This window comes from Hipposideros armiger, unplaced genomic scaffold (assembly GCF_001890085.2).
Source record: "Hipposideros armiger isolate ML-2016 unplaced genomic scaffold, ASM189008v1 scaffold_332, whole genome shotgun sequence".
Lineage (NCBI taxonomy): Eukaryota > Metazoa > Chordata > Mammalia > Chiroptera > Hipposideridae > Hipposideros > Hipposideros armiger.
The window spans coordinates 641,203-651,126 of record NW_017731682.1 but is presented as its reverse complement, the minus strand read 5'-3'; the positions used below and the strand labels follow the sequence as shown (position 1 = coordinate 651,126).

Below are 9,924 nucleotides of genomic sequence, written 5' to 3'. Positions count from 1 at the left end.
TTTCTCAGTCTTTTCCTTCAACGCCACCTTCTCTGACTTTTTTTGACAATCTGTCTCTTGAAGCTGCTTCATTAGGGGTCAAGGTCTGCATTAGAGGCCTGCTTCATTAGAAGTCTCGCAAGAAGGTCCGAGGGAGAAGCCACCATGTTCTGTGCTTGCTCAGGCCCCTCTCCCACCATGCTGCTTGGTCTTCCCTCCCTATGGCGTGTGTGGATGTTCATGCCATCTTCTTTACCACCATCCACTTTTTCTTTTCTTATGTTCTTTTTTTAAAATTTATTTTTAATTATAGTTGACATACAATATTGTATTAGTTTTAGATGCACAACATAGTGATTCAACATTTATATACCTCACAAAGTGGTCACCGCAGAAGTCTAGTAACCATCCCACCTTTTCTTTCTCCCACTTTCCCTTTTCTCAGTGACCTTATATCTCAGGTTGGATTTCTGGGAAACAGACTCTGCATGGAAATGGAGATCTGCATGCAGGAGGTCTATTGGGAGGTGCCTGTAAGAAAGGGAGGAAATAGGATTGGGCAGATGCAGTTTCCACAGAAGCCTCCGCTGATCCCTTGCAAAGCCCTGGAGCTGGGATGGCCCTTTAGGATCCTCCAGAATGGAGGGGGATGTGCCTTTGGATCCCTGTAGGAATCTATTGATCCAAACGCCCCCAAAGAGGGGCAATTCGGTTTATACTCCTCACCACTGAAATAATTCTCTCAAAAGTCCCCAAAGCTCTCCTGTTTTCTTGGCACCCTCCAATTGGCTCCCTGCAGCACAGGCTCACACTGAACAAGCCCTCTTCTCCTGAGTTCTGGTGCCTGCATGTGCTGACCCCCTGGACGGTCTTGTTTCTTTCGTTGGCTCCTTTGCCCTTTTAGACCTGGGTTCTCTCCTCTGTTCAGCCCTCTCTGCCTTGTCTATACTCTCCCTCCAGCTCATCTTCTCTCAGCTTCAAGTGTCTCCAGGTCCTCCTCCGGCTTCCACGCCCACAGCACCACCATGGTCCTCTTCCTTGAGACCCCCCCTCTCCAGCCCTCCTACAACACTCACAGGGAGTTCTGCAGACCCCCTGTGTTGCATCTTCCGTTTTACCCTCCATTACAGGTCTTCCTTTCACAGAGACCATTGCAATCATCTTTTGAGACCCTTGCTTTACATCCCCTCTGCTAATCTTTTCTCAGCAGCCCTGGGTATTTAAAAGGCTGGCCCTACCTCTGTCAGCTCTCTGTCTCCTTGGTGGCTTCCCTGACCTAGCAACCTGGTAAATGGGTAACCTTGCTCAGTGTAGTCAAGTTTCAAAAGAACATGGTTGGATAAGCACAGGCCTTTGTTGCTTTGGGAAATAATGCATCAGGCATGCCCCACTGTTAGAACACAGCCAGTTACAGGCAGCTTTGCCCCAGCTCCCTGCCAGGGCACAGGGAGGTGGCCTCTCTGCCTAATCTTCCCTTTTCTCCGGCCTAGGAAGAGATTTTGATTCTCCCCGAGCCCAGGAAATGTTAGGTTGATGGTCAGCAGGACTCTCAGAGAAAGAGAGCCTGATAGGAGTCTTCCTTGTGTATGGGGGAGGTGGGGGGCGGGGGGGAGAAAGGGCAGAGGAAAGGCTCTTTGTGATCAGACAGGCTTGTCATGAGAGTCCCCAGGAGCCAGCTTCTCCCGGGACCCAGCTCTTTTCCTTTTCCACCATGGGCCGGCCTAGGGTGCAAGGAGACCTCAGAGAGTCCCGGGGTGAGGGGAGGAGGCAATGGGCAGACGGGCATGTTGTGTAAGCCGCCCCACCCCCAGCCTATCCCCACCCCCTCCTAGCAAGGATCCCCGGGCAACTGCACAGCTGCCCCTAACTCGGACTTAATTCTCTCTGTGTGCTGTGAATTGAAGAAAAGCCAACTCCCAAACAAAGACGCGGCTGCACAGGGCTTCTGGGGAGGCCCGCTGGCCGGCTAGGAGAGAGCCAGCCTGGGAACTGGAGGGGGCGGGGCGGGCTGAAGCTCTGGCCGGCAGGAAGTGCCCACGGGCGCCGGGCGGGGAGCAGGGTGCCCGCACCCTGACCCTCTCCGGGTGGGGAGGCCAGGAGTGCGGCGAGGCGTGTGGACAGGGGGCGGCCCTGCGAGTCGCTGCTCCGCCTCTAGGCTCTGCTCCCCCGGCTGCAAACGGAGCCCTGCGGCCCACGGCCGGTAAGTGCAGCGCTGGGCTCGGCAGGGCCCGTGGGGGCGGGGGACCGAGAAAAGGAAGGGGACCCCGAGAGGCCGGCGGGTCGCAGGGAGAAGGTGCCCCCACTGCCCCTGCTTGGTCCTCAGAGCTGGACCGCGCAGGGCTCCGGTGAGCCGGAGCAAGCTGATTTCGGATGAGGAATGGGGGCAGGAATTCTGGGAACACTCAGGACGGATGTGTGTGTGTACACACTGATGTCTATATGGGGTCCCCAGCATTTCTGCTTATAACGATGTTCCTGATTTCTGCCCGAGGGTCTTGGGAAAGAGTACTGGGCCTCTCAGTGCTGTCCAGGGCGCTCAGTGTATGTCGGTCCCTCTTCAAAATGTCATTCTCTTTGTCCACCCTGAATTCTAGTTGCTGGCTCTTAAGCATAAGCCTGAGGTGACAGGTCCAGAGTGATTCTAGCTAAAATTGTACAGTCCTTGGCTCTGTTCCCCATGCAAAACAGGGTTTGCTAAATGCTGGCAGCTGGTGCATCTCATGCCTGCACACAATAGTTCTCAGGGGGTCTGCCTGCCTGTGCAGGGTTGTCCAACAGTCCCATGGGCACAGCTGTGGATTTGGGGGAACATGGTTCTCCAGGCCCTGTCACCTGTTTGCCTGCCAATTCCTACACGTGCAGTTGGCAAGTTTGGTATGGAAAGGAAGAAAGTGTGGAAGGTTCCAGAGTGTATTGTTTTCACCAGTGATAGGTGCGGTGTTCACATGCATGCATCGGCTAGGAAACATGAAAGGGAGGAGGGCTCAGTTGGGTTGGGCAGGAGAGCATCTCGACTTGGGTGTGAGTTGCTGAGTGTACAGGAGTCAGTGCTACAGACGTCTCCAGGACATTGGCACACATTGTGAGGCAGGGGTGTTATGGAAAGGAGAGGCAGCTTCTGGAAAAACTCCTAGGTATGCTCTAGGGCAGATGGTGGAGGTGGAATGGTGGAGAAGAGAATGAGGCCAGAGTGAGTGGCCTGTGTTTAATTTGTGGGCAGCTGCATTATAGTGGGAAGACTGCAGTTGGAGTCTGGAGACCTGTGTTTGAACCAAATTTTAGTGGTTGTCACGATGTCAGTAGCCGTCACTCTGCAAAGGTCACGCTGGGGTTCAGTTGCCTCATGTGCAAAATGGGACTAATAACCACTGTCCTGCCTCCCTTGTGATGTGGCTGGAAGCTCAAGTTAGCTAATGCCTAGAAAGTGCTTGGACTGCGGTAAGGCTCTGAGGCCGCAGGGCGAATGCTGGGCTCACCGGGTGCCAATGGGAAGTGTAGGGAATGCTTGGGGGCTTGGAGCTGTTTGGTTTGTGGGTCCTAGAGGGGGTTATTTGCATGGTGCTGCCTGTGACATTCAGCATAATGGAAGTGTCTGCCTAGAGCACTTTGTTCTCTGGGTGTGTGAGGTGCAGACAGGTCTGTGTGCTGTGTGTAGTTTTTGTGTGAATGCCTTCTGCAGCAGAAGGGGGATGTGGCATGGCTGGCTGTAAGTCTTGGCCCCAGAGAGCCTGATTTCCAGATAGCCTTCCTCCAGGTGATCCAGGAGGCTTTGTACCCACAGTCTTGCTTTTATCCTCATACCAACAATGGAAGTAGCATGGAACCCTCTCCACAGTCAGCAGCCAGGGAGATAAGAGAGGAAGAAGCTTTCCTAACCAAGGTTCGGGCCAGGGATGTTGACTGCAGGGTGCTGTCTTCTGGTTACAGAGCCCCCAGACTATAAGCGGCTGAGGAGGGCTGGGAGGCGTCCAGAGTCATGACAGACAGCCCCAAACGCCAGGAAGTGTTTGCTGGTTTGTCAGCTCCTGGGTATCACCTGTCACCGAGGCTTCTTTGAATGTAGTAGCTGTTTGGTAAACATTGTGAAAGGAAAGAGAGCCGGCCAGGAAGCCTGGAAACCCAGGGTGAAGTCCCAACTTGGCCTCCTACCCGCTGTGTAACCTGGGGGAAGGTCACGTCACCTCTTTGTGCCTGCTTCCTCACTGATCAAAATCAAGTCATCTTTCCAATTGTACTTCTGCTCTCAGCTCATGTTTCGCTTCCTCAGAGAGGCCTTTCCTGATCCCCAGGCTAAAGTAGCCACCTCCTGGCCACAACTGCCTCCCTGATCTAATTCCTGCAGAGCGCTTACTACTGTCTCAATGAACTTCCAAGCTTTGGGAGAGTGGGGCCTCCCCCCTCTTCCTGTTACCTGCTGGCTCCCCAGCACTGGAACACAGTAGGTGCTTGAGAAAGGTTGTGTTGATGAGTGAGTGAATGACTTAATACAGGGGAATGGCTGCATGTTTTTCAAGTTGTGCTTCTAGGAGCCTCTGGGGGAGGAGCGCGTTCCATAGGCTGGGCCTTGGGTCCCTCACACCAACAGCTCAGGATCAGTCTGAGGTCAGTCTCAGGTTGGCTTCCAGGTAGGATTTCCTTTGAAGAAAACACCCTCCTGTTAAAATAAAACTAGAAACCCATTGTATCAGAAGACTTTAGGGGCCTCTTCAACTGCAAGTTGAAGTAGTAGCACTCCAACTGGAAGTCATGCACACCTGCCCTCAAGTTGGACCAAAGGCAGGGAGTTAGACCCTGGAAGTGGTTTTCCCACAGATCACTCCTGCTTGGCCAGGGGCTTCATCATAGGGGTGTTTTTCCGCAACTGCTTTAATTTCCTGGGTTTTTGATCAAGGTTAATATGAAAATTATTTTGCACACAATACAGCCATGAGGGATACTGACAGATCTCCACTGTCAGTATGGAACTCTGACGCCCACGTGAAACGAGCACTGGACAGGGAAGACACACTGAATACCCGCAGGCTGGCTAAGCCACACGCTGGTAGATGAAAGCTGCCTGTTCAGGGTGACTGTGTCTGTCATTGCCTTCCCTTGGGTGTGGTCCCAGGCTAAGTGCCCAGACGTGCCTCCTGCCCAGGAGACGTCCACTCAGTATCGTTTTTCTTGAGTAGTTGGCAGTGGAGAGGAACGCTTCTGTCTGCGTGATTCCTGGGCCTAGAGGACAGCACCATGATGGCTCACCCTGACCCACATTTCAAGCAGCCACGTCAGCTCCACGGAAAACACTCTCGTGTTGTCTCGTCCTATAAATACGTGTGCAGATAGCAGAGAGACTCCTGTGTCCAGCACTGTGCCCAGGTTTGGGGAACAGAATATGTGTTTACTGCCACCTTTACTAAACCCCATGGCAGCTAGTCTAGCCCATGTATACTACAATAGAGCTATATAATACATAAAATTATACGTTAGTTAGATATAAAGTTCTATATTAATAGTATACCCACGGATGGAGAACAAGTTTGGCTGTGCGTTGGGTTGTTTAGGTGGTTAGTTGAGGAGGGGGGCTGTGGAGGGCAGTGGAGAGCAGAGGCGTGAGTACAGATCGGAACCCTAGTTAATGCCTTTGGACCGCTGACTGCCGTCTGTCTGCCCTGCTCTGGCTGGCTCTTGTGGGTTCTGGGGCCCATAAGGTATGCACTTACAAGACAGCACAGTGCAGAGCAGACAGAATTTGGTGAGGGGATCAGTATACACGGATCCACCCCCTGCCTGCTCGGAGCCTTGACTGTTCAGGCCTGAGAAATACATAAAGACCCATTCCCTGATCTCCAAGCATCTAGTTGTTGGGGAGATTAAAGTCACTCCCAGGAAGAGATGGAAAAACAGTGCAAACTGTGTGGCGCTCACCCCAGCCACAGCTGGAGTTCAGAGAAGGCAAGTGACATGAGTGCTGGCTGTGGGCAGAGAGCCCAGCTCTGGGTCAGACAGTCCAGCCTGGAATCCCGGCACCGCGGCTGCCTCCCCGTGTGGCCTTGAGTGTGTTACATGACCTCACTAAGTTTCAGTTTCCTCATCCTATACACCGAGGAAATGATCTGTCACTCCCAGCCTGGTAAGCCTGGAAAGCTCAACTCAGTAGAAGGGCATGGAGCACCCAAGTGTCCAATGACAGCAGTGAACGGCTTGGAAAAGGCTCATGGTGAGAAGGGGCCTGGCGGAGGGTGCCCGCTGTTCGCTGTGTCTAAACACACATCCCCTGTCAGTGTCGGGGTAGGTATGTGGCTTCCTGCTGGTACCGCCCCAGGGCAGCGGAGCACTCCTTTCCCCTCTGGGTGCCTTTCCAGCCACAGCTGTGGGGACGGACACAGCCGTATGAGAACAGCTTCTCTCCGGTTTACGCTGCGCCTTCTTAAAGGCTGAAGGAGCTTTACTGTAAAATACCAAGAATTCAAGAATTGAGGATGTTTCAAAGGTTCAGGAAGTGTTAAGGGAAATTGCTTGGACGGGTCCCTGGTCGTTTTTGAAGTAGTTCCCTGACTGTCTTTGATGGCAGAGAGGATGACCCACAGTGGTTCTCACTCTTGTCCCAACTTACGGATTCTTTTTTTTTTTTCAACACGGATCTCATGTTTTGAAAGCTTTTTGTCAGCCATACTTTACTATCAATGAAAATTTGTTCCCCCATCTGAAAAAATTAATCAAAGACCATCCAACTGATAGTGACTTCACTGTCCAGTGTCCACTTTCTGCTTTGCATCATCACAGTTTTCAATGGAATTCTGTGCTCACGGGCATCATGAACACTAGGTCAAATGAGGCAGCATGGAACGGGGACACACACACTGCGTACCTCTCCTTCGCTCGCATCCATGCCACCAAGATACATACCATCAGCAGGGCATTGAGTCAGCAGGGCGTTGCTCGGCGTGGGGCCTGTGCAACTGCACAGGCTGTCGCCCCACAGAGCCAGCAAGGCTTCCCCCCAGCCTCCCGTTTTAGTCACATTTTTGGATGGTGGCCCAGTTAGGGCAGAACAAGTCCTTTAGACGCGTGCCCTCAAGTGCCCTCAGATTCCATTTAGCCACATGTCCTTGGAAGACAGTGGAGGCTTCCATTTCCTCATCCAGGCCTCCACCCTTCTGCTTTAAATCATTTACACTTTTAAAAGTCAGCTTAGGTCATTTACTAACAGGTTCTAGTGTGTTGAAAAGGCTCAGAAGAAAAGAACAGAGGACGGGGCAGAGGTGGGTGTTGTCCATTTTGTCTGCAGTTTGAAACAGATTGAAAAGCAAAAAAGCTTCCAGGAGTTCTTAGTCCTGTTCAAGGACACTGGCCAGCTGCCCTGGGTATGAATCTTTCTATACTGGAGCCCAGCAGATAGGTGGGATGGGGAAGGAGTGCTTTGTGGGCTGGAGAGAAGACGAGAAGACGGGCTGGGGCAGGAGTCGGCACGCTGCGGCGCGCGAGCCACATGCGGCTCTTTGGGTACGTACATGTGGCTCTGAAGTAAAATTGAAAATGAAAATGAAACTATCATAGTTTCATTTATAAAAATTTTAAGGGATATTATTCACTTACTGGTGATTTCATTTGTTTTATGGCTCTCGAATAATTTTTAAATTGTTGTGAGGGACAGGATTAGCTCTTCCGTCTCAAAAGTTTGCCGACCCCTGGGCTAGGGGAAGGGACTGCATGAAAGTGCCATGTGACTCCATATTTTGGGGTGTTTTTTGCACACACAGAGGCTTAGGGAAGGCAGGCACCCCAGAAGAGATCAATTCTCCCTATGAGGAGAGAAGGTGAGAGGCGAAGTTAGGACTAGAAGCACTGGGAGAGAATACAATACTCAGAAGGCAATTAACACCTTTTGAAAGCACTGGGCAGATAGCTAAGGCTTTTAACTCCTAAAGTTCTAAGCAAATACTAGGAAACAAGTGTAGTAAGTCCTCGTTGATAGGTCCCGAGACTTTAGGAGAAAGGACTCCTAACAAAATCCATTTTGCCGTAGGCTAATTGTTGTAAACAAGTGTTAAGTTCCTATGGCATCTCCACTTTATAACCAACATTGAATGAAACTACGACATTATTTGAGGACCTGCTGTACTAGTGCCGTGAAGTAGAAAAGGAGGGTGGAAAAAAGCACCCCCACACACATCTTTTTTTAATGTTTAAAGGAAAGTGTTAGGAGAAGCAGTTAGAAATAACAGAGCAGCTACATTTACTTTGTACCTTTAATTCCTCTAAATTAATCTACATGCTACCTTGGTTTTAATTTATTGTATAAATAATGCTAATTGTGAATAGCTATTTTCATCGTTAAATTTGAAAGTTCATCACTTGCTTTTCTCCAGCAGTTCATGAACTGTTTTTGTATGACTCGCAAGCTGAGATTTCATATTTAAAAGGTTGAAACAAACAAGCAAAACCCCAACAGAATATGCAGCAGAGACCATGTGGGCTGCAAGCCTGAAATATTTGCTCACTGGTTCTTTACGGAAACAGCTTGCTGAGCCCTAATCCATCCAGCATCGGCCTGTGATTATCCGTTATGGACAGCTCAGAGGCCCCAAGGCATTGAAATCGGGCACAGTGGCTAGAGGGAAGCTCATCCTCTGAACCAGGATCTCTCCTGTGCTGCCTTCTGAGAGCCCATTTAATTCACCTGGGTACAGCCTGGGAAATGGGACTTTTAATTCTTCAGGGGGTTCCAGTGCAGCTAAGGGTGCAAAGCTCTGACCTAACACAGTAGTTGTCAAAGTGAGGTCCGGAAGATTCAACAGCCCCCAGCTGGTTAGAAATGCAAAATCTCAGAACTCTGGGGTGGGCCCAGCATCTGTGTTTTAATAAACACTCCAGGGGATTCTGATGCCTCTCAAGTGTGAGAACACTACTCTGCATCTTGGCCTTTCAACCTGCACTTCACAGATGGGCTGGGTGGAGAGGGCAGGAGGAAAGGGGAATGCTGGCAGGGGGAGCAGCAAGATCTGAAATCTTAATTGTTGTTTTCCACTCACCTGAGGCCCAGGGAGGTGCAGTGAGCTGCAAGAATCAGAACTTGGGGCTAGAATAAAACCACCAACAAGAACAATAATGAACTCTTCCCTAATAAAAGTTATCATTAATAATAATTTGAGCTTTGGGCTCTACTTTTCACTACTACATATATGTTTGTCTTCAGTATATTAACTTACAGAAGGTACCCATTTGGTAAACACGGGGGTTTAAGTACAACTTCTGAACTAGCTTGAAATAATTTAAATAAACATGATACATGCCTGGGAAGTAGGAAAGCTGTGTTGCTGACCTTTCACCTCATAACTTATGGGTGAATTCTGTTCTCCCAACCACTCCTCCCCCCCACACACACACACCCCTAACGACAGGCTCCCACAGGGTACTTTGCCCCATTGCCTGCTCTCCAGCAACAAAGCATGTGGGGCATTTATGAGAATGTAATAGGATTTACTATCTATTGACAGCCTACTATGCGCCAGACATTTTGTGAACTTTTTAAGAGATATTATCTCCTATAATCACCACAGCCCTATAAAAACTCAGTGCTATTATCCCCATTTTACAGTTGTGAATGTTGAGGCACAGAGAGGTTAAAGACCTTCCCCAAATCCCACAGCTAACAAATGACAGAGCTGAAATTCAAGGGAGGTTTGGCCTCAAAACTGGTGGGAATGGGGCCGGCCGAGTGGCGCGATGGTTAAGAACTGGCTTGGGACGCCAGAGGGCCCTGGTTCGGATCCCGCATGTGAGGGCTTGTGATGCTGCCCTCTGCAGCTAGGATGCTGAACAACAGCTCAACCTGGAGCTGGGCTGCACTGAGTCGCCGGCGACAGCGTGGGCTGCAGCCCCTGTGGCAGTGGGTTGCCATGGGCTACTGTATGTAGCCAGCAGCCAGCGTGAGCGGCCAGCAGCCGCAGTGAGCGGCCGTCC

General features: G+C 50.7%; 1 protein-coding gene across 9 annotated transcripts in view; it reads left to right on the top strand.

Annotated features, from left to right (window-relative positions):
- The first annotated feature begins 1,988 nt into the window (after positions 1 to 1,988).
- The window catches only part of TSPAN11 (tetraspanin 11), a 79,869-nt gene continuing 71,933 nt past the window's right edge, over positions 1,989 to 9,924 (top strand). For 8 of the 9 annotated variants that reach the window (XM_019661023.1, XM_019661020.1, XM_019661021.1 and 5 more), the window contains exon 1: positions 1,989 to 2,179. The gene's annotated coding sequence lies outside the window, so the exon portion shown is untranslated. Of the gene's footprint in view, positions 2,180 to 7,213; positions 7,465 to 9,924 lie in introns of those variants that run through there. The other variant, XM_019661024.1, reaches the window with a different exon arrangement.